The 26,007-nt window shown below is 42.5% G+C and overlaps 1 long non-coding RNA gene across 1 annotated transcript; it reads right to left on the reverse strand.

The window, feature by feature from the left end:
* Positions 1–587: 587 nt before the first annotated feature.
* Positions 588–10,538, reverse strand: LOC310766329. The gene is made up of 3 exons (XR_014550071.1): positions 10,468–10,538; positions 2,741–2,836; positions 588–710 (listed from the first exon to the last, which is right to left on the reverse strand). It is a non-coding gene; the product is annotated as an uncharacterized lncRNA (long non-coding RNA).
* Between the last annotated feature and the right edge of the window lie 15,469 nt (positions 10,539–26,007).

A 26,007-nucleotide genomic window follows, 5' to 3' on the forward strand; every position in this document is an offset into this window, starting at 1 on the left:
AGTCCTCTCAAAATCATCGCTGCATCTAGCAACCAGTCCATAGCTTAGTTTCTGCCTGAGACTGAAATGGCAGAAGAAGCAACAGTAACATCCACTGTTTTAGCAGTCTGTCAAATCACTCCTGTCAAAGAGCTTATTTCCCTCAACCTGAAAATACCATGACTCCCCCCGCCCCCCGCTTCTTTTAGTTAAAGGACAGACTTCCAGTGAATTTCGTTACACAAAGGTGACACTTCCTTTCACTTAACAGATAAGACAGGTATGTTTTTTTTAACCTAGTTATTTTCATCTTGATTTTATTTTAAGTGCAATGAATAACTGTGAGATTTCTACAGCATCCGGAGCATTGTTAGTTGACAGGTCTTAAGCACTCTATGTTTCTGTGGCGTCCTCTGCAACTTTAAAACCTGACACAATAACTAACATATGGCACATTCCTTATTATAGGTGTCAGACTGCTGCAGAGCCGATCTTGTGCTGCCTACTTTGAAAATGCCACCCAGTCTGAAATTCTAGTCTAGAAGCAAATTGCACTTGGCTCATTATTAACCATGTAAATGTACACTTTTGCTAGCTGAACACCATGTCTTCTGCGTCGCCTTGTGCACATAGAAAGGTGCGTTGGAAAGTGTTGCATTATTTGTGCCTGTCATGGCGTTGCTTCTCACTTTGTCATGGGTACTTTATTCTCTGCATCTTTGAATGGTCACCTGGGTGGGAACCAGAGGGACACAAGAATAAACCAGTTGGTCAGGCCAAAGGTTTATCTAGTCCAACATCCTGTTAGCAGGATAGACCTCAGCTATGGTCTCAGCTATGGCAGGAGTGTGTGTGACACCATTCTAAATTTCACACAATGCCCACACAGGTAAAATGCATAAATGCTCCAGGAGCTGGCCATACATCATAACAAGCAAACCCTTCCTGGGGAATTATACAGAGAAAAAGATAGATTACTCACCTCGCCACCACACACGTAAGTTCAAGGGACCAGCTATTTCCCCTCATACAATTCCCTAGGAAGGGATTGCACAAAATAGCCAGTTCATGGAGCATTTTAATATATATCTGTTTTTCTCATATGGTGCATTGAGAGGAGCTTGTTCCCCCCCCCCATCCCCCAAGAAATACATAAACAGGCAGTTCTTGGATCACCTCACAATCACTCTCAGTTGTTGGATTGTGTGCAGAAAGATTTAGTATTGTGGGATGTCAGATCATTGACCTATCTAAAAAAAAAGTTAAGGTAAAGGACCCCTGGACAGTTAAGTTCAGTCAAAGGCGATTATGGAGTTCTGGCGCTCATCTCGCTTTCAGGCCAAGGGAGCTGGCGTTTGTCCACAGACAGCTTTCTGGGTCATGTGGCCAGCATGACTAAACCGCTTCTGGTGCAACAGAACACTGTGACAGAAAGCAGAGTGTCTGGAAATGCCATTTACCTTCACACCACACTGGTACCTATTTATCTACTTGCACTGGCATGCTTTTGAACTGCTAGGTTGGCAGGAGCTGGGACAGAGCCATGGGAGCTCACCCCATCACAGGGATTCAAACCGCTGACCTTCCGATCAGCAAGCCCAAGTGGTTCAGTGGCTTAGACCACAGCACCACTCGCATCCCTTATCAGTATTGTCTTCTCTACACTGGCTAACAGCAGCTCTCCAGGGTTCTCTCCCAGTCCTGCCTGGAGTTGCTGGGAATTGAACCTGGGAGCTACTGCAGGCAAAATAATTGAGTGATGCCCCTCCCCAAAGTTCATAGCTATGAGGGCCATTCCACATATCTGTTTTCTGATCTGTGCACTCATATCCAGGTGAGGCGAATAAGGCGAGTCTGTTCACAAATGCAAAGTGAATGAAAGCCTCTCCCATTCCTAACTTCAATAAGTAAATTCATATATAGAGATCTGTGACTAATCTTGGATAGTAATGTGCCTCGTGCCCACAACTGTTTCTTCCCCTTAAAAATATTTTATGAAGAGCTTTGTAAAAGGCTTTTTTGAAAATTCACCGTGAATTATGTATGCGTTCACTCCCCATTATTCTCTGTTGTCAGCTTAACTTTCCTATTCCTTGTAGAAAATGGTTTATCTCCTGCCCAGAATCTTTGGGCAAAACTGATTTGATCTTATCAAAATTCATAATGGTTATAATTAAGGTGCACATTATAGGAATAGACATTAAAACCGTGTGTGGTCGATACTTGACTTAATCTCCTCTACAGGAGTCAAAGAAAACACTAGTAAACAAATGCAGAAGTGTCACATCGGGTAAGATTATATGCTTTGTTTTTGCTTAAAGCAAGAACAATAGCTACCCCCCCCCCCGTGAGTCATAATTTAGATTGAAGAAAAAGCGTAAATAAAGTATTAATAAGTGAAAAATCCTATGTAGGATTAGAGACAAATCTCTCAAGTTGTTGAAGGCCATTGCTATAGCTTCAAACGTGTTCTGAGATGCAAAATCTTTTAAACAACTCCATGGCAGAATGATAAAATATGCTGCAGCCATAATGTGAATGTTAAAACATAAAGAATGTTTTAATCAGAAAATGAAAGTTAAGGGAAATGAAAGGGACAGGATGGGAGATGAATAAAATGCATGCATAACAGTTGAAGATGGTTTACTTTATTGATGGCCTGTTCCATAAGATCAACTGCAGAACAACCAGGTATAATTTTGGGCGCTGCATAAAGAATGTTTGAGGGATTAGATCACTGCAAATTCTGAGTCAAACTGACCTGAGTGTCATCTCCCAGACAAATGTATGGATTGGAATTCAGAACTTGGCTATCTTCTGTTTTCAAACTTTCCAGATGTTCTGGTTCAATTGTCAGCTAAGAAGAAGGATAAACATGCACCTAAAATGCATATTTTAAGTGAATATACATTTAGAATAGTGTAATTGGATAGAAAATGCATTTACTTTGCGGTCTTATGTTCCCTAGGAGAGTATTTCAGTGGTCATAAGATAGAACAGACCTCCCTCTCAGTGAGCAGAGATTTTTTTTTGTTATATTAAGTTCCCTCCCTGCCACTGTAGCCCCCAACTCTCTCTGTCTCCCTTCCAGTAGGCTGCCAGGGAAGGGGATGATCATTACACCTGCTCATTACAAGGACAGCTCTGATGATTACCCAGAATTTGCACCTCAGCTGCATGCTGGAAGGTTCTTAAAGGGCCAAACCTTCCATTATGATGCCTTTCTGAATCTGCTGCTATCTCAGGAGAAGGGATTTCGGGGAGAGAATTTGCAGGTAATTGGAGAATATAAGCCTGAGAGGTCCAAGCTGCTTGTTAAGCACAATTGGTTTAATTGCTTCTGAAATGGGAATGCCTGTGTGAATTGGTGAAAGGGTTTAACTGGAAGATTCCATTGAAGCTAAAGAACAGCAAGAATCTCTCTGTCTCTGAGCTTTAACTGGTTAATAATTATCTGTTGTTGTTCTCTAGCAGCTAACATGTGAGTGTTTAGCCTTAGACCATGTGAGAAGTATTGAATTGCTAATTCGCCATCTTAGAAGCCATCAAGCTCTTTGAGAGTGAGGATATAAATGAAGATCTCCAGCTAAACAGCCTAAAACAAGATGCAGGCTGAAATGCAGGCAATGGACCCTCAGAAAGACACACACATAGAGCTATGATTGTCAGCTCTGGTTATACGTTTATTTTATTTCTAAGATGCTGAGCCTGTGCAAGACAGCCTGAGACATTTTATAGACATTTTGGATGTATCTTTGATGTTTCAGTTTTGTTTTGAAGAAACAAAGTTCTGCCAGTAAAAGTTTGAATAATATCTAATCAGCCTGGGCAATGTTTTTATTCCAAAATGACTCAGCTTTTATGCTTCAAACTGTGCAATATTAATATTGGCAATACTGCTGACTTCAGAGGCATCCATCCTCTTCCTCTTGAAAGGCTAAGAACGTAAGATGAGCCTCTTGGATCAGACCAGTTGCCCATCTAGTCCAGTATCCCATTCTCACAGTGGCCAACGTGTAGGAAGTCTGTAAGCTGGATATGATCACAAGAGCCCTCTGTCCACCTGTGACTCCCAGCAGCTGGTACCCAGAGGCATAATGCAGAGTATCTTATTGCACAGTGGGTAGGCTTGAAAAATAAAGGATTTCTGAGACAGGCACCTGCTTTTCAAGATTACCATATCATGTGTTTTGGGTCATCTGAGGCTTGCCTACTTCCCAACAAGGCAATGCCTTTTACAACTTGGCTGAGAGTCGGCTTTTCATTACAGAGCTGAGGTTTCGGTAGTCCTGAGGGCACATATCTATACACTGATTGACTAGACTTCAGAATTTCTACCTAAGGCCGAACCCTTCCCCTCTCCAAGATTCTGTACAAAAATAATAAAGCTTCTTTGCTCCAGCACAAAACATTGCTCTGGGATTTCTCACTGTACATATAAATTGGATGGTAAATTTTAAAAGAGGTTGATACCAGCAGGGTAAGTGTTGCAGCTGAAAAAAGCACCTGGGAAATGTTTGCATGTAGGGGTTGTCACCATTTCCAGAGGCATGGCTGTGTTTGTTTCATCTTGCATCTGATGAAGTGGGCTGTAGTCCATAAAAGCTTATGCCATAATCAAACTGGGAGTCATAATAAAAAGGTTTGCCTTAGATTATCGACAAGTGTAGGAAGTTGCCTTATTACAAATCAGGCCATTGGTTTATCTAGCTCAGTATTATATAGACTATAGGGATGTGGGTGGCGCTGTGGTCTAAACCACTGAGCCTTGGGCTTGCAGCAGTTCGAATCCCTGTGACAGGGTGAGCTCCCATTGCCTGGTCCCAGCTCCTGCCAACCTAGCAGTTCGAAAGCACAAAGTGCAAGTAGATAAATAGGTAGCGCTCCAGCAGGAAGGTAAACGGCTTTTCCGTGCACTGCTCTGGTTCACCAGAAGCAGCTTAGTCATGCTGGCCACATGACCCAGAAGCTGTACGCTGGCTCCCTCGGCCAGTAAAGCAAGATGAGCGCCACAACCCCAGAGTCGTCCGCGACTGGACCTAACAGTCAGGGGTCCCTTTACCTTGATTATCTAGACTGGGTACATGCATGCACACAGATCTACAATTTCTAGATACCTGAGATGACTGTTGCTGTAGAACAGCTGGTCATGGAAATGATCAGTGCTCAGGTCCCGTTAAGTATAATGGTTTGACACAAAAATGAAAAATGGCTAAAGACATATTGCAGAAGGTTTGACATGGGGTTTTTCCAGGGGGCTATATTAAAGCCAAGGAGAGCTCTTGTTCAGCTCTTGTTGAGTTAATGATTAACTAACTGATGGTTGTTTCTCTGGTAGCTAACATGTCAGTGTTGCAACTTTAGATCATGTGGGAGGTATTAGGTTGCAAAATCTCCATTTGGAAGGGAATTGCTTTTGAGTCTTTTCTCCCAATATAATGGAGTGAAGACGTAAAATGAAGCTCTCCCATATTTTGTAAGATGCTGAGCCTGTGCTGGACAGCACAAGACATTGTATGGACGTTTTGGATAAATCATTTACTGTATTCTGGTTTATTTTAAAGAGTTCTGCCAGTAAAAGTTTGAATAGTACTTTTGTGGGTCTGGACAATGATTTATCCCCAAAGGAGTCAGCATCCAGTCACTTCAAGCTGTGCAATATTAATATCTACAACAGCTCCTGCTTATAGACTTCCTATAGGCACCTGGCTGGCTGCTGTGAAATCAGGATACTGGACTAGGTGGGCCATTGGCCTGATTCAACAGGTTCTTTTTACATTCTTATGGCTTAATCTTAAGTGGTCCCTATGACCTACTGTGACATAGGAGCCAACTCCTAGGGGTCACGGAGGCTTCAGCCTCCACAAGAAAATATTTGCAGGGGGAGGGCCCTCACAAAGTTCATGGGCATTCCCATTCACATGGTGTGTGTGCACTGTGTCATGTGATCAATTATGTGGGCAGGGGTTACCTGGGCCCCAACAATATTTTATTCAAGTTGGCACCCCTGTGCTGTGAGATGTGGCTGTTTGCCATTCATGTCCCAATTCTGAATTGACCATAGGCAACTGGTTGGCCACTGTGATAACTGAATGCTGGACTAGATGGGATGCTGGTCTGATTCAGACGTTTACACTCACTGGCAACATCTCTCCAGAGTTTCACATAACAATCTTTCCTAGCCCTACCTGGAGATGCAGGGACTGAACCTGGGAACCTCTGCATTCAAAGTAGATGCTTTGAGACTAAGCTAGAGGCCCAGAACTGCTGCAATGCTCCATTGTTTCAGTATGATACTACATGGAGTCTAGAAGCCGAGGAAGGTAGCTGAGGATATTTGGGCACTGTGCTGATCAAAGCCACTAAAAGCATGGAGAGTATATTTCAATGTTAGCAATAATAATTATTGTATAATAAAACTGGAATACCATCAGGTTGTGGACAAAGGGTTATGTGCATAGTTAATGAATTAACATTTCAGCCTGTAGGCTGAAAGACACGGTTTCTACCTTGTAAGCCTGAAACACCTTGGAGTCATTATTGTCCCTGTTGACATGCTTTTGTAATAGCATAATTTGCATTTTCAAGGAAAACCAAATGTTCCATATAGTCTTAAAGATGTAATTTAATTCATATCGTTTTCAGGAGGTACAAGCAATGCTTAATGGAACAATATGTGCAAGCATAAAAATAAAACTTTCATTAGAGAGAGAGAGAGAGAGAGAGAGAGAGAGAGAGAGAGAGAGAGAGAACACAAGAGTTTAGCTCTGGAGTGCTGGAAGATTCCATTATTTAGATACCTAACCTTCACATAAAGCAAAGATTTCTCTTCACATTTTCTCTTTCCAGGTAGTTCCTTACATCAGGCTCATCTGCATTCCATCTGTATTGTTGCCACTCCACTTTCCATTTCATATATATATATATATATATATATATATATATATGGATCCTGAACTCCCATATATAATATACAATAGGAGAGAAAGCAGAAAAACCATAGCAATCCCTCAGCAACATTGCAATATTCTTTAGAAAACAGGGTATCTTGGGCTGCATGGTTGTAACAAAGGTGCCAAATCTCTTGAAAATTGTAACCCTGTGCCATTGACTTTAAGTAGTCCACACATTACATATATTGGGGGTTATCAGGCTACAGGCTTGTCAGATCTGCTGCCAGTCAGAGCAGACAGCACTGAGCTACATGGACCAATGGTCTGACTCAGTATAAGGCACCTTGTCATGTTCCACAGCATCTCCACTTTCTACTCTGTGTCTGAAAGCCAGGTTTTCCTCAGTTAAAAGTCTCATTTATAAATGCTCACCGTGCAATTCACATACAAATTTGTCTCTTAATGCATCATTAAGCCCCCTCCTTGAAGTCACAGTGTTAGGAAAGCCTTTTCTAATCCTGCTGCAAATGAGGAAGCAGATTCACCTTCAAGCTCATGCCTCTTGTAAAATCGGAAACCTAATCAGGGGTTTTGGTGATATGCGCTGCTGAAGTATTTGCAACTTTCTTTTGGAACGCTTTGCTTGCAGGCTTCTGTGGAGCAGTTAAAATACTGTACAAGACTGTAAGATATTCCTCCCATAATACTAAGCAATGCTGCTACCCCTTCCCTGCCCAGGAGATTCTCATTTATGTAAATAAACTTCTGCCGGCTTTCTAAGTATTTAGGATTTTCTTCCACAGCCCTTATCAAAGGTTAACATGGTCTGTCACATCACAATGCTTCATAGTACTTTGGGAGTTATGGCGAACTGTGGTCTACTCAGATTAGAGCCAACCCAATGAAATTAATGGGTGTAAAGTAGTCATGTCTGCTCATTGCAACAGGTAGAATTAACACCTAAAGCAATCCAGAGTCCTGTTGCATGCAAGATTCTGAATCGTACTTTTGTCACCAGTTATAAGAAATTTGGCTTGGCTCACACCTTTTATTTTATTATTTATTAAATTTGTATACTGGCCTTTACCCGCAGGTCTCAGGGCAGTTCTCAAGATAGAATCGTAATCTAAAACCACAAAATACATAATCAAAATATGAATGTGAATAATCTGAATGTGAATCTAACAAATCTGCACTTCCTGAAACGACAGAGGACTGAAAATGCAGTTAAAATGAGGTCAGAATTATTTGAAATTCACACTTGTCTATATTTTACAATGCAGTTTTCCAACCAAATAACATGTAAAAAAAATGCAACGTATTTAAAAATGCATGTGTAAGTAACATACACGAATGCACTATATTAGGGGAAATTGCTTGCAAAAAATGTGTCTGTTAGGAGAGATGCACACTAAAATGTGTCTGCATTTCAAGAGAAGTCTCCATTGGTGTCCATGGAGACTTTCCTGAAATAGAAAGATAGGAGGTTGCTTACAAGATCCCAAAGTTATGTCCTATGTCACTTCTGTTATGTCCCATGTCCCTCATCCCTCTTCTGCTTCTTGAGATCCATTAACTGGAAATACTAACTGGAAACATTGCGGGAAAGGACATACTATATCTGCTTTGCATGCAGAAGGTATCACATATACCTGGCATTTCCTGAAACCTTGAAAAGATGCGACCACTCAATGTAGGCGATACTGAGCTAGACAGTCTATAATAGTCTAACTCATTATATGAAACACTTTCCAAATGATTGAATTTAAGACCATTTGCTCTTCCAGTGAGCTATAGCTCCATCGACCATTATAAGAGTATGCAAGCAGGAAGATCAGATCTAGTGTTCTCTAGGCTGCCCTTCTTATTTTCCATTCTTAAAATGGAAGCATTCCTTGTTCATATTACAGACAATTAATGTAATTTGTTTTTCCTGTAAAAAAGCAAAAACTTGGAGACATTTGTATTTTAAGGGGGGAAAGGTTGGCCTGTTTGGTAATTGGATCGTTTAATGGTCTGGGCCAAAAGTGGGCCAGGTACTGTACTTCACATTAAATAAGACCTATTAAAATAAGTACACCTGAACCAGGACTCTGGTGAGATGAGGAGTCATTTCAATATCCCTCATCAGCACTTTTCCAAAGCTGAGTCTTTGCATGAGCTAGAATATAAGCTCTTTGAGTCAGCATAATGTGTCAGTTATATGTGAGTTCCCATAAATCTGTTCAAAGAGTAAGAGAATGGGAAGGCTACATCCTTGTGACATACTCTGCAGTTGCAAGGAGGTCTAATGTCAACACGCAGAAGGAAGGGTGGCAGTGATGGATTAACCTTTTCTGTTTCCCTTGTCTGAAAAGCGGAAACATCCCCCCTCCACCAGCTTCTTCCATCTGTGCACAGATGTGTAAAATAGAAAGCTGTTTTTGGTCTTAGGCCCTTGGATCTGAACTTGATGTAGAAAGCCGAGCGGACTTTGTAGAAGTCTCTTGAAGTTCACACAGAGATAAAAGCACCTTAGAGACCAACTAAGTTTGTTCTTGGCATAAGCTTCCGTGTGCATGCACACTTCTTCAGATACACTTCTATCTAAAGAAGTGTGCATGCACACGAAAGCTTATGCCAAGAACAAACTTAGTTGGTCTCTAAGGTGCTACTGGACAATTTTTTATATTTTTAAAATATATATTTTGACTGTGTCAGACCAACACGGCTACCTACCTGAATCTAGAGATAAAAGCAGTTCAATATCTCAGAGGCTAAAACCAGAGATGATGTAGGGCTATGGCAGGGACACTTGATCACAGTAAGTGCTATTGTAGAAAATGATTCTTATTGTGGTGAGAGAGTTGTAGTTGCACGGCCAACTCTTAGGTCAGATATAGAAGCCTGGAGTGCTACACTTGCTCACACCCCACCCACAGCCTAAGGCTCCCCAACTCTAGCATGGGAGGTTCAATGAACCTGTATTTTTCAATTCAGTGGGCATTTTTATATGTTATGCAGCATGCTGACAGGATGTAGGGGGTTGTATCCAAATTTTGCCCTATGCACAACAGGTCCATTTCATAGGCTTATTAATTCCAATGGGTCTACTCTATATATAATCCCTGGTCATGAACTTGCCGCATTGAAATATCATGCAAATTCGTTTCTACCTATGGAACGGTGTGTTATATAACCCTAGAAATTGCTACACAACTCCATCTGTCCTGCTGAAGAAGAACATCCTAAATTGGGAGGGAGAGGTAGGATTTCTCTGGAGACGCAGAATTATGGCTATCACAACATAATGTGCAAACAAGCCTAAGGTATGTTAGAGACTTCTTTGCATTTTTGAAATTACTGTGGTAATTTACCTTCATTTCCCAAGAGTATAATTGAAGAATTCCCAGGGGTCTCCATGCCGGGAATGGTACGCCATATGTTTACCCTTAGGAGGTCATGCAAAACTCTATTCTAGCTCCTAATTGATAGAATTACTTTATCACTTTCTCCCAGAGCCATTAAGAATAGTTAGAATCCATCTCAAAATGGGAAGCAGAATTATTTTCACTACATTAAGGCTAGAAAGAAGAAGAAAATCAAGGGAAAGTACCAGAAAAACCATGAGGAAAGTTACACATTTCTCTAGGAGGCAGAGGCGCCATCTTCTTAAGAGGATTGAGGGGGCCCATGTGTGGTGCCCTGCATTGCCACCATGACATCATGGGCACACCACTATGACATCAAGCATGTGGTGCTGTGCGCCTCTGTGCAATGTCATGAGTTGTGTGTGGCATTGCATGACACCCTGACATGGCACACATGCTGCTGTGAGGAGCCAAGGGGGCAGAGCCAAACACCCCCTGAATATTGAGGGAGCTCAGCCCCCTCAAAAATACTTTAGGGGGGCTGAAACTGCCTCAGTCCCTAGGAGTTGATGCATCTGCTAGGAGGTAAGTTTGTAGATGGGACCAAGAATGAATACAGCCCCCAACACACTTTGAGGTTCCTCAGAATCCCAGTTCACTCTTTTGGAGCAGATCCCCATAATTCCAAAACAAACAGAAAAAGGCGAAGAAATGTTTTCCCATATAGTGCACAACAGTCCCTACAAGCAAAGTCCACTTCCTTCATAATCCATACTGCCATTCTTTCACCACAAGCAACCATTGTAAATGTGCTTCCTCTTAACATTGATGAACCAGTGCTGGCTTTGGTCCTGACTTAATTATTACTCTGAGCCCTGGGACTTCAGATGCAATGCAAGCAAAGGGGTGGTATTTCTTGCTGACCTTTCTATTCCCTTTTTCTTTTTGCTGGGCGTATGCTAGACTGTGGCTTTCTGCAACACTGTAATTAATGCATCAATTATTAGGGGTTGCAAGCTGTTCCCTCCCACCTTCCCATGTTGGAAGCCTATTGCAAAACCGCTGAGGACACTTGGAGGAAAAATGGGACGATGGACGTGTGAGCGAACAGAGACTTTAATCTCAGTGGATAGGAAAAGCAACTGCATTTCTGAGCCTAGATTTGTTGTTGTGATTTTAAATCCTTAACCATCTCAGTAGCTGTCAAATGGAGTCATGTTTCTGGGAGGAGGGGGATGTAAATACAAATGAGTGATGAAACTCTGGTTCCGAATTTCTCATTAATTCCCCAAGTGTTTTAACAACCAATCCCTTTTCAAAGGGAACTCTGGGAATTGTAGCTCTCGGGAGGAGAATAGGGTTTCCTAACAACTCTCAGCACATTTAACAAACTACAGCTCTGAGAATTATTTGGGGCAGCTATGACTGTTTAAAATGGTACCATAGTGCTTTAAATATAAATGCAGCACAGTACTCGGCCTTGGCTGGGGAGGGCGGGGTATAAATAAAAATTATTATTATTATTATTATTATTATTATTATTATTATTATTATTATTTATTATTATTACTCCAGCTTTGAGGCTATCAGTGCATGGACTTGACTGCCCACTCTGTCCCTATCCATAAACAATCCCAGGTGGCAAACCCAACAAAACTGATAGAGTTTATTGACATCCCAGCACCTCTGACAATATACAGGAAGGATTACAAGTAGCACACAGTCAATTTATAGCTTGTGTATTTCTGTAGCTATTGGCACTATCCCTATATCAAACAACTGGTTCCAAAATATAAAAATTCAGGTTTCATAAAATGTTCCTGAGGATTTTTTTTTTAATTCAAATGCTAGTTTAAGTCTGAAACATGGAACATCATATCTGATACAGATCAAAAGCAGAATAGAAACAGATGGTTTGGAAAACGTGCATTTCCTCCTGCTAATTCAAATATTAATGTCTCCTCTTGGGAAGCTTCTGTTGATTGTGTCTGGCATCTAAAGCAAGAATTTCAAAAGGGGAGGGGAATTCATCTTCTCCCCAGAGACAGTTCACCAACACTGTCCTTTTAGACAAAACAACCAAGTCTCTGCCATTAACATCTTAATTAATCTCCAGGCACAACTTCCTCAGCAGAGATGCATGTCGCATGAACGAGACCAAATTCACTCCAAAGGACAAGCGGATTTTTGAAGAGATCTACCTAAATGGCAGGATGAGCATGGATGGACCCGCCAGTCCTTTGTTTTTTCATCAAACAGAGAACCTTTCAGCACAGCATATGGCTTATATTCTCAGGATGCTTATCCAGCATAAAAACAGCAACAACAACACTTCAAGTGACCTTTATGTTCATGCAACACTAGTTTCCATTATTTCTCAACACAGTTTCATATAGGCATGATCCTTTTATTTATTATGAACACCTTCAATCCCCAGCTTCAAAACCATGCCCTTACCAAAACCACCAGAGAAATCCTTTAGAACCAGGCATTTAGAAAACCTGGCTTTTGATTGCTGCTCGCAGCCCAGCCCTGATACAATCTGAATAGGGATGGAGGAGAAATTTGGTCCACTTTTCTTCAGCCTAAGAACTGCTGGATCATTCAGGCCAATTGCCCATCAAGTCCAGGATCCTGTTCTCACAGTGGCCAACCAGATGCCTGCAGGAAACCCACAAGCAGGAGCGCTTTCCACTCCTGTAGTTTATGCCTTCTTTTTTTGCCAAGGTGGCATCAGGGGAACTAGAATGACACCAAAGTATTATGGTTTATGGGTTCAACTTTATTACTTTATTGGTTACAGATGTGAGCAGTTTGGCTTAGGCATTGGGGTGAAGCCAGGCTATGTCTTGACTCCTGTCCATCTGCAGGGAGTCCACTTAAGGGTAAACCACTGTGGTTTTTGTACAGAGCCCCCGGTCGTCTCACCGACTATTGACCCATATACCACTAATCCGCTACTACCAACCAGGTCCTCCCCGGTAAATCACTTAGTCTCAGTCAGGTTCTTAAGTTAACAAAGAAGAGTGTAGTTTATTGCAAACACAAATAAACTTTAACTGCATTCAAAACGTTGTTACTCTTTACCTTCTTAGTCTTATTTTATCCTGTCTCTAACTCTTCTTCCTCCCCTCACACAAGAACCAACAGCGCTGTATATCTATTTCCAACTGTCTGCCAACTGCTTTCCCAACTGCCTTTCCCAACCAAGCAACCAATTAAAACCTCGGGCAAAGCGTTTTATAAACAGGTTTTATAAACTGGCTTTTCTATTGGTCTACCTATTAACGCTTTCTCTCCCCCTGTACAGACATTTTAAAAAGAACAGACAAATGCCACATCCACCAATAGGTGGCACCCTATGACTTACATCAAATAGGGGCGCCCCAAGGGGTCTCTGTAGGGGCTGTGACATGGCCCTAGCCCATGTTCAGGCATCGGACAGGATTCACACCCAGATCCCTTTAACAGGATACTCTTACTGCGGAAGGGCAGGCAAAGGCTACAAATTCCCCTCCATCCAAACGAAGGCTTATCCAATGCCTAACCTCACAAAAGTTGTGATGATTGCTACTAGCTGGGCAAAAACCAAACGGCCAGTGCCAATTTGCCAAGTGGAAAAATTCCTACCCGGCCCCAACAATATGGCGACCGACAATTGTCCGTAGCAAGGTGATATCTGAGCAAAGCATGAAAAGAGGGTGGGTGGGTTGGGTGATCCAGGGATGGGGCAAGTGAGTGGGTGTCAGCCAGCCGCACTGTAGTTAAATTTCCCACAGCCACACACACTGTGGAAGCTGATTGGCTGGGGGCCGTCCCACAAGGGGCAGATCCCTCAGCAATGATGATGCGGCTGGCATGATGCAGGAGAGAGGCGGCAACCTTCCACCCTTAGGTTGGTATGCTGTTGGGACCCAGCTGCCTGGCCGCAACTCTGCACACTGGGAAAAGGTAAGCGGACCTAGCAGACTAGCAAATCAACTGAATGTGACGCTCCCAAACCTGCTAGAGGAATGCAATGTCTTCTTATGTACACCGTATCTTTGTTTTGCAAAAAAGTGAGCATCAGAACCCACAGGATGCCCACAAAACGGATGAATCGAAAAGCAATGTAAAGTGTGTATTTCTGTAAAAAGTGCATACAACATGTGGGCAAATTTAATGTGGCGTTTTTGTGGATTCTTTTGAAATAATCCACAAAAAAGTAGAACAGAATGGACCCATGGTTGATCGACTGAAATGGAACAGAATAAGCTGATCAGTGCATCTCAAGTCTGCAGGAAGTGAACCAGGAGTAGAGATGGAAGGAAAAAAAACAATTGTTGATAGATTCATGCAGGGTCTTTGGCAGTTCCAACCCAACTGTGCTCATCTTGCATTGACTAACTCTTGCATTGAGTGTTCTCTTGTTTTTGAGCCTCCTGTATATTGTCAGATTTTATTTTTAAGTCCACTAATGATGTGTAAAATTGTACACCTAAAAGTACATATATTCAACATATGCTGCATATAAAAGAGTCAGGCCCTATGAAGTACTATATTTCTGCAACATAATTTTATACGTATTAATACACAAATGTTTTTATAGCGCTATGTGCCTTTTTGTATGTATGCTGTTTCCTTCAACATGGGTAAGCTGAGGCCAATTTTTTCCAGAGAATTCCACCCTTAGCTAAGTCAGGAAGCAGAGGCTGTGGGACAAGTCCGCAGACAAGCTTAAGAATAACTAATACAGGAACACACCAGAGATCAGGAAGATCTTGTTGCTCAAGCAAGGGATCATCCAGACTTCCATTTTGGCTTCATTTATAGCCACAGGTCCACACTTTAGCGCATTGTGTCTGGCCACCTTTACTGCTGAATTGGAGCCAAAACAAAACAAAACACTTGGACATGATGCTTTAAAATGTGGACTTGTGCTTAGAAGTTTCAGGGCAAAAGCTAAGTGTGGATGAACCCCAATATCAGTTAGAACAGGAGACCATTTTATACTCTCCTTTCTGGGCACTAACACCTGCAGCATCTGTTATGGAACCAGAGAATTGTACAGCTGGTAGGGACCCCGAGGGTCATCTAGTCCAACCCCCTGCAATGCACAGAGCGCAACACACAGTCCCGCATCCAATTGAAAACCATACCGGACCCTGCTTTGCAAATGTGCTAGCTGTTTTATTGCTGTGTCTTTAATATGCCACATATTGCAATAGAAGATTTATTCTGCCTACCGACATTTCAGCAAATGTTCAGAATGGAGGGACTCTGTTCTACCTGGATATTCTCATTTATTCACAACACTGCCATACATTCAAAGGTTGTGGAAAAAGGCCCCCCATATCATGTTTATTGGATTTTCTCTCAAAAATGTATTCCATTATGAAAGTTGGTGGGTTGGGTGAAGGGGCAGAAACTGAAGATAACAAGGAAAAAACAGACAGTCTTCTGTAAAGGAAAAAGCACCATAGATCAATGTGTCATTTTAAACCATCAAAATATGTGATAGAAACAACAACAATTTTATGTTCCTTCTGCATCTTGCCTTTCATCTGGGTGACAGTGAAGGACTTTGTTTTAAATTACAGAATGAGGATATCAGTAAGGGATCTCCGTGAAAACTCTCTCCGCTGACATTGATCTTGAAAGCAGAGTAAGAACAAATGACCTACTCTGATTCTCTTCTGTCCATTAAGACTTGAACACAAGGAGTGTTGCTTTCATATTGGTGGAAGTCACAGCAGATGGAAGAAGTGAGACTACCAAAGAAATGCTATATTAGGAGCAGATTGCTAAAATCTACAGAGAATAACTGGGCCAGGAAATGTGAAACCAATATGCTAAATTATGGATTTCTTCCAGACAAACGGAGGGCTTTTGGCACTAATATAGCTAGGTAGAGGATAAAGCACAGTATAAGAGACACCGATGTTCACTCAACTCTGTTATAGAATCATGCAATTTTCTCAGGGCTGTTGCTTTCTAAAATTATATCATGTCCTCCTTTGCATGATCTAATATTTGACTCATCAAATGATGTCTGGACCACTCTCTGTTTCCAGTCTATGCCACTGGATCACCTGGAAGAGGTCTCATTGCATCATGAGCATCATGGCATTCTTGAGCCAATTACAGTGAGAAAAAATGCTTCCTGTCCTCAGTTTAGGAGATAGTTGAGTGAAAAAGCCACTTGCCACCAAGACTGCAGGGAGTGTACCCCACCACAGGAATTATGACCAACTTTTGACATCTTTTGTCCTCTAGAGGCCTCACCACAGTGGCAATTTCATCACCCGTGGATGGTTTGGTATCATTCAAGAGGGTACTTATTATTATTATTTTTAATGTATTTTTATTAAAGATTTTCTAGATTTACAAAAGTGTGTGCAATGTCTCTCTCATATTTTTTACCCCATGTAACATTTTTACAAATCAGTTTCATTTGTTCGACATTAGGAAGAAAAGGAAGAGGGCATGTATTATGGTTTAACCATTCAACAGCCAGGCCATTAGCAGCATATCCGGATCACTTGTAGTTCTTCACAGCACTTTTCTGATTGACTGGGCCTACATAGAGAAGAGGCCAAGCCACACTCTGTTACCAACAATCTACCAAAACTGTTGTTCCAAGCACAGTGATGGGCCTCTTCTAAAGATGAAGAAACCATGCTTCTTATCATAGTGAATCTACAGGCAGATTAAGTCAAGTAATTACAGGAGTCTATCTTGGAGGGTTAAAGAGATGATATAACAGTGGTGGTTCCCTATTAGAGTTAGGAGCTGCTTGCTAGGAAGGATGGTGGTATGCACCTGGTCTCTTGGGAGTGTCACCATTGCCGCTTACCAGGAGGAGGTTGGAAGAGCTGAAGTGGTGGGGAGGTCAGTGCTGTGCTGGTGCACCATGGGGAACACCAGAATGGCTCAGCCGCTGCACCCACACTGCGGCAACATTTCTGCTGCCTCGCTCCTCCTCCTGGTAAGCAGCCGTCATTCCATTGCCAGAAGGCCAAGTGCACTGATAGTCACTCCTGATCAGAGCCCTACTCTCATCAGCCCCTTCCAGCATGGCCAATGGTCAGGGATAACGGAAGTCTTAGTCCCACAACATTTGGAGGGCCACAAGCTCCCCCTGACCATGTTTCCACTTGCAATTCAGACACAATATTCTGCTGAGGATTGTGGCCCTATTTTTACTGTGTGTGTCTGTGTTTAATGGAAAAAGCCATGGGGTGGGGAGTGGATTGAGCTGTCTTAACGTCTTGCTGCAAACCTGCATTTCACTTTTTGAAAAGCTGTGTTCACTATTACCATTACATTTAGCATCCATTAATATTTTCTGATGTTATTTAGCGCTTCTTTTTCTGGTATTAGTTGCTATCTGCATGCATCTCAAAAATGTCAGTATCCTATTTTCTCAGCAGTTGAGATTTAATACCAGGCTTTCCAAATACTCTTTACATTGTAATTCTTCCCCCCTCCATTCAAGTACTTTTAACATTCTTCCCAAAGGTTTATGGGAAAGACTTTATGTCTCATTCTGAGTGAGGATCTTCACATCTTTCTCTTCTGTTTTGCCATTTTGAGAAAAATAGGGGTGCAATTTGATGTTACCATTTGGGGTACCATTCATCGATATAAAGGAAAGAAAATAAAGGTGAATAAAATGCTAGGACAGGAGAAGAAACCAAAGTGAATTGCATCATTATGAGAAGGCAGGGACTGAACTGTCTGTGTACTGTAACCCCATTCAATTATATTATGGCTGTGAAACAGAGAGTTGCATAATAACTGTAAATTATGTTTGAGATGAATTTGGGACACATCTTAAAAACACTCCTTCTGAAATGCATCCCCCTGCCACTTACTTTAGTTTGATAGTTGGGAGGGTTGATGAACTGGGCAAAAAAAGAGAGAACTCTTCTGTTTAGAGTGGTGGCAGGAGTAAAGATTAAGTCTGAATCGTAGATTCACTCAGTGATTCTGTCTTCTACACAACTGAATTTATTCATGCCACCATGCATGTTCATATGCATGGAATACGTTTAGAGTTCAATCCTATTCTTTCTTGCTTACCTGGGAATAAGCCATTGATGCCATGATGCACATCTTCCTCTGGTTCGTAGCAGGAGAGATCTGGCAGGTATCTTCTTGCCTTGCTCGTTTAAGGGAATAATCCTATGCAGCGGGCATAAAGCAAGTTGGTGTTAAGTTAAGCCAGTATAAAGTAACCTGGTCTGTATAGTTAAAGCTATGGTTTTCCCAGTAGTGATGTATGGAAGTGAGAGCTGGACCATAAAGAAGGCTGATCGCCGAAGAATTGATGCTTTTTAATTATGGTGCTGGAGGAGAATCTTGAGAGTCCCATGGACTGCAAGATCAAACCTATCCATTCTTAAGGAAATCAGCCCTGAGTGGTCACTGGAAGGACAGATTCTGAAGCTGAGACTCCAATACTTTGGCCACCTCATGAGAAGAGAAGACTCCCTGGAAAAGACCCTGATGTTGGGAAAGATGGAGGGCACAAGGATAAGGGGACGACAGAGGACAAGATGGTTGGACAGTGTTCTCGAAGCTACCAGCATGAGTTTGACCAAATTGCGGGAGGCAGTGGAAGACAGGAGTGCCTGGCAGGCTCTGGTCCATGGGGTCACGAAGAGTCGGACACGACTACATGACTAAACAACAATAAATTAACCCGTTTCAGTACCAGGGCTGCTGCTGCTCTGCCTAAGCCTGGCAGAGGGAAAGCAAGCTGTTATAATAATGTTCTACCTTGGCAGGTCACTTGACCAAGATGACTGAGTTTAGGATTCAGCTTAAGTCTCCCTTTCTGGTCCACTGTGAGAACAGGATGCTGGACTAGGTGAGCCTGTAATCTTCATTGCATCTTGAGTCCTACAAGGCTAGAGTTTGAGGAAGGGACAAAGTGGAGACATTTTCCAAGAGGTCTTGCACCTCAAAACTGCCACAAAAGGAGGCCTTCAAGGCAGCATTTTTTGGTGTAGCAAACACTGTGCTGAGATTGAGGTCCATGCTGGTGTTAGCAGTTAATGGCAGCCCAGTCTTTTCTGTGCCCTCGGGGAAGATGTTTTAATGCGAGCCTAGACATTGATGTATTATAGCAAACACCCATTTCCAGTTAAATGTGAAAAGGATAGTAGCCCTAAGCAAGAGCAGAGCATATTTTCAGACAGAGGATTAGAGCATCCATGTAAGATAGGTTTTTCATTCCCGAATGTAATTACAATGTGTCATTGATTTTTCTAATTGGAATCCCCCCTCTAAGACTGGAAACCACAAAGCCTTGGGCAAATCTCCTGTGAGTACACAGTGGGGCTTCTCTGCCCCTCCCTTCTCACACAGCTCTCATGCTACCAGAGAGAAAAGCTGCTATGAAAAATCAGGGGGTGAGGTCTTTAACTGTAGTTAGGAGGAGGAAATACTAGAGGGGCACAACATTCTTTGAATTCCATCCTCAGATTTTTGAGAATCCTAGGCAAACATCCTAGGACCCCTGAAGCATTTAATATTACCACTTAACAAGAAAAATGCACATGATGATGATGACTGGAGCATATAGAGAAGAAGGGATCGTATAGCAAGATACCTTTTTCTTCAATGATTTATTGTGACATTTATATCCCATCTCAAAGAGCTCAAGGTGGTGTACATGGTTGCCATTCTCTCCATATTAACCTCACCACAATCCTGTGAGGTACAGTAGTTCTGGCAGAAAGGTAGTGACTGGCTCAAGGGCACCCAATGAGCTTCACAGCTGAGTGGAGTTAGGAACCCTGGTGTCCCAGGTTCTTGTCCAGCACTCTAACCACTATACCACACTGGCTCTCTATGGAACATGGATGGGTAACCTAAGGCCCAGGGGCACATGCATCTCTTAAGGAGGGGTGCACAGGTGCAGATGCCCCAGGCACAAAATTGTTAGGGGGCACAAAATTTCAACACCCAGTGCTGCCTCAATACAGCTGCACACTTCTGGAGCTGGATTCTGTTGAAAACGGCTTCTCCCTGTGAACCAGGAAGTAACCTTTGCAGACAACAGAATGACTCCTCTTTTCTTATCTCCGCGTATGTGATCTTTTGGGTGGTGTGGATGCCGTTAGGCAGTAGAATGTGCATGCATACTCCTTTTGTTACCCTCCCTCATACCACCCCTCCCGGATGCTGGCAATCCATGCTACGCCACTGGAGGTAGGTGGGGTCTGCCTGAGGACAGATGAAGCATGGTGGGGCCATACCACATTCCCCCTAATAGACTAATATCTGCTGGAGAGTTCCAGTGGCTGTGGCGACAGACAAGCTACATCCTCTGTGTATGTACTACCAGCAAGGTCTGAGATGCAGGTGCTTCCTAAGCTTTCTTCAGGAACCCACCTGCATATGAGTGGGTTAAATGTGGAGCACTGGACGTCACACTGTGGAGCTTGCAGGCAGTCCACCCGCCTCCTTCTCCTCCTCCTCAGAAGAGACGCATGGCTCAGGCACGCTGCAGGCCCCGCGGTGTGACGTCCAGTGCCCCCCACCTCACCTAGCTATGCCTCTGGATTAGGCTGATTCATGGAGGAGAGGACTGTCAAAAGCTACTAGCCATAAAGGCTGTGCTCTGCCTGCAAAGTTGAAGGCAGCAATGCTTCTGGTTTCTGGAAATCACTCAAGGGGAGAGCGTCCCTGCAGTGGCGTAGGAAGGAGCGTGTGGTGGGTGCAGGAGTTATTTTTTTCAAAAACACATATTTTTGCCATTTTGTCACCCCCCTCAGTACTGACGCCTGGGGAAGTCTGCACCCACCGCAGCCCCCTTCCTACGCCACTGCCTCAAGGAACCAGGTGACAGAAAACAAAGATAAAGGTTTGTATACCTCATCTTCCGTTACCCGAGTACTGCAGTTTGCAGTACCAACATCTGTAAAGGCAGTGGCTTTGAAGTACCCCTAGATGTGTTAAACCTCTTTGGTTTCTTAAGCTTTGGGATTCATTGCCTTTCCAAATGTTATTTCTCCTTTGAAAAGATAGTGAGGGATTTATTTGTTAAATGGGTCATATGGGCTACATGACAGTGCTTGAAACCACATCAAACGTAATCTACCATCGAGCTGGTTTGAAAACAGTTTTATACCTTTTGTTGATAAAAGATCAAGCTGTATGTTCAAAAAATGAGAGTATTATATATATATATATATATATATATATATATATATATATATATATATATATATATATGCCTACAGTGCTTCCATTCCACGAAGCACAAATCTTCACTGCCGCCAAGTGCTCTTCCACTGCAAGCCTGATCCATATGGAAAAGATGCTTAGATGAAAATCAAATCCTCACAACCCACAAAAATGGTATCTTAACAAACCCCAGAAGAATATGGCACAGGAAGCTCAGAGTCCTTTTAATGATTTCGCATCCAGCAGCCAAGCACACTATTGTGGGTCTCTTGATAATACCAAGTGCCAAGAAATGTGCATGGAAAGTTACAGTCCGTTCTACCAAATCCTCTTCCAGACACTCTCACACAAACATTAGTTATAAAGAAAACAGGGTATCTTTTATAAATGAATGCCCTTAAGGTTCAGAGAAAAGAAGCATGAAAAAGGAGTTTAAAAATTATTGACTGTTTCCAACACTGAGCCGACACTGTCTGCTGGTGGGATTTACACCAAACTGGCACAGATTCTAATTCCAACTTGGCCATAAAAGTGAGACGGATTCTAGTTCCAACTTGGCCATATGGGGTTGAATATAGTTAGTTACTCCACTCTTAGCCCCGACACGTAAAATGAGAATCATACTCACTTATGGAAAAGATTTTCTGAAGAGATGAAAAGCATGAGTATGCCAATGAATTAAAGCATAAAGATGATTCTCTGAAATTAGACTCAGCTAGTCATGATTTAGTCCCACTGAAATCAATGGGAAAACTTTAGCCATTGGTTTCAATGGGACTAAAGTGCATGCAAACTCAGCCTGGATGAGTGCTGTGCTGAAAATGTATTGCCTGCTTTCAAAAATCCCCAACAACAATGACAACAACAACAACAAATGCCGTCCCTCACCCATTTATAAGAAAAGAATTTCAAAAATTATGAAATGGGAGTGAAAAATACTGAGAAATTTACATGGGTGCGATACATAGATTTTGCCGTGCTTCTTGTACCTTCAAGGTGGTCTGTAATCTGAAATAGTTTGTTGCTATTTAGACAACCAGCTCTCACATTTACACACACTCATACCAATACACACACCACAAAGCAAAACTAAGCAGTAGTGTAGGTACATATGGTATGCATGACCATGAAATACTGTTTATAAGCATTCCCTCCCAAAAGCAGGGCAATGAATTTCTTCTAATCTGCGTGATCTTTGGATGCAGTCAATAGCTTTCACTTCTCCACGGTCTATTTAACAATTTTGACATTTCTGCATGACATTTAATAATCTGTACCCAATAGAAAGAGGATTGCTACGACATGCTGTTAGGGGCTCCAGATAATGGATCCTTAGATCTGAGTATAGTGGGCAGTCTATCAAGACTCTTCCCTAAAGCAGCCCATTTGGCAATATCTAATTACCCTGTTCTGAGCCCTATCATGCCCCTTTACCTGTGCCAGCTGAAGAAGTTTAACCTACATTTAGTCAAAAGCCATTGCAGCTCACATAAATGGAAAGGTGGAGACGGGCACATTCCCTGGGGGAATGTCAAAACCTTTGTACATTGGATTGGATCTTCATCCCACAGCAAGAGTCATCATGGTCTGATGATTAAAATTTGAATACTGCCCTTCATCCGCAGATCTCAGGGCTGTTCACAACATAATATCATAATCAGTATCACAAGATATTGCACAATCATCTGGAAATTATCTGCCCAGGCATAACCATAGCTCCTTGCTATTTGATGGGTTGGAGAAAGGCCCACTCATAAGCCGCCTCCCCCAACCCCAACCCCCCATTTCACCATCAGCCTCCTTTATTCACCACTGCCACCCACTGCTCGCTGCCATGCTAATGTGTGCACTTAGACATATGCCACACACATGTCTACTTCCAGAGGTGGCACAGCAGGAACAGATGAATGTGGTGCCAAAAAAAACACATGTCTTTTGGTTTTACACTCTTTTGGTTTCCGGGCAAGTGCAGAACTGGCTTCCGGAATTATGTCAGTGGCTGCAGCTGTGAAGTAGTTCAAGCTGTGAGTGGGAACTGCCCTTCTTAGAGGAGGGGGGTTGGAATCAGAGGAATATTTTCTCTGAACTCATTCCTCTCCTCTCCACCCCTATAATTTTGATGAGTTCCCGCTCACTCATTTTATATTGGCCGCCACCATACCAGGAATAAGACAGAGTGTTACAGAAAAGTCTGCATTCTAAGGGCAAGTGATGTTTATTTCAAAGGAGAGGAAAACACAAGGAAAGCACGTTAGCTGGCATCCATTTAAAACATTTTAATTAACTTGATTCTTTTGTCTTGCCTAGTCAGTCTGAATATAGAGGTGAAGGTGCAAGACTGCTAATTCACTGAAGACTCTACTCCTAGAGGAGGAAGCCATATAACCTTTCCTTAATGGATCAGGAGGAAAGCTTCTAAAATTGAAAAGTGATCCAAAGGGCAGGCTTTGGCTCTTGTAGAGTTCAAAGCAAGTTGATATATGCACAGAATTATTTCATGAAAGCTTCTTCAAACGGGACACACATATCTCAAAGCAAGAATTTCAAAGACAATAATTTCAGGTAACTTGGAATTTCACAATCCAGTGAGGAATTTGAGTAAGGACAATTTTAGAAGTTTTCCTACTGCTGTGTAGGGATGGAGGAATGGTGGGAGCCACCCCCTCCCCCTGATTCTAATCCTGATCCTGAATCTCCCCAGGAGCAAGAGGGCAGTATAGATTTGGAACAGTGGTTTGCAGAGGGGCATAGTTCAGAAGGCAGAAACTGGGAAATACTGGATGGGGAACAGCTAGGAGAAGAAACACTGGAAGAGAGAGGGTTAACAGATTCACAGTCGTTGGACAGCATTCCTCTACTCCCCTTCCCAAGGTTGTGAAGAGCTCAGATAGTCTCAGAACAGAAAGGACAGAGGGTACTAGCTCAGATTACAAGACATAGGAGTGATGTGGATTAATAGGGATGGAATGGGGTGTGAGCCTTAATTGGGAGCACCGCCGTTGAAGGAGACATGTTCTTTGTTCTCTCACTATGATTATTAAAGATTCTAACTGGTAAGACGTTCCTTTCATTTGATGCTTTGTTTACTGCCATGGGGGAAGAAGCTGATTCCCCAAAGCCTGACAATATCAGTGAAAATCACAAACAAAAATATATGAGAATTTTTCATGAGGACTTTGTAAGAATACCATATTTCACCACATAATCATTGCATTTTTATGCCGATTTTTCTTTTCAAAAAAGGAGGCTGTGACCATGATGCTGTGAATTATGTGAAAGGTAGGTGGAAGCCGGTGAGGTGGCTGGAGGCCGGCATGTCCCAGAGGAAACCCCTTGTGGGCCTTCAGGGTAGAGTTGGCTGGCTTGTGGGGAGCAAAGGGGGAAGGGGTTGGGCTGGTAGGCAGCTTGGTAGTGCTGCCACTTGCTCGCTCTCTCGCTGCCACTGCCACCTGACCACGTACTGAAAATGTGCACACTGGGAATTATACCCTGCAACGATTCTGCGGTAAAAGCTTTGGGACCAATTTTAGGGCCAGGAAAAAGGGGTGCGGTGATTATGTGGTGGTGACGATTATGCAGTGAAATATGGTAATCATCATCATGATCATCACAAACAGATAAGGAAATGTGGAGAACTGACTTAAAACTGGAAAACTGAGAAATTTACAACATGGTGAACTTTACAGGTGACGAACCAGTTCCTGTCACAAGAGACTAGGGCCCTGCGGGACTTGACATCTTTCCACAGGGCCTGCAAGACAGAGCTGTTACACCAGGCCTTTGGTCAGGGCACAGCCTGACTCCCTCCTTTGGCAATCTTCACAGAACTTTAGCCTAATGGTTGCCATCATTTTGAGTTGAATTAATTTTATAATGAAATGATTTTAGAATGTTGTACTATTTTATTGTTGTTAGCCGCCCTGAGCCCGGCTTCAGCTGGGGAGGGCGGGATATAAAGAAAATTTATTATTTATTATTATTATTATTCAGCTATTTCTAGGATGAATGCAAGCTGCAGATGCTGGAGCCCTTATATGAGATGATTTCTAGTGACCTGCTCCCAACAGGATGCATGCACAGAGTTCTGCTTCAAAGCTCACTGAATTGCCATCAATAGCAGCCATCCATAGAGAGCATTACTGAACAACTCTTACCTTCCTTCCATTTTAAACTTGCTTTCAGGTCCAAAGAAATATGGAGGTGCCTAATCTGAAATCAAGCTTTTGAAAACAAAAGGTGGTGTTTGCATGGACGTTCAGCTGAACATCAAAAACCACAAGCAAAATGGTTTGCATTAATGTCAGGTGGGGAGAGATATATGTTTCCAGATCATCATTGGCAGTTCTTCTCTCTTATATGCAGACTTCCTGTAGGCATCTGGTTGACCACTGTGGGAACAGGATGCTAGATTAGATGGTCCTTTGGCCTGATCCAGAAGGTTCTTCATATGTTCTTGCATTCTGAAGACTGACTGCATTTGAATAATATTATGTCCCTTGAATTTTTGGGTGGGAGATGGGGGGTGATATGCCATTTTCTACTCTGCTTCTGGGCAGCAAAATCGTTTGTGCCGGCCCTGGGAACAACTGCTGTAGGGGAGCAAGTAA

Source organism: Podarcis filfolensis, assembly GCF_964270895.1.
Source record: "Podarcis filfolensis genome assembly, chromosome: 7".
NCBI lineage: Eukaryota > Metazoa > Chordata > Lepidosauria > Squamata > Lacertidae > Podarcis > Podarcis filfolensis.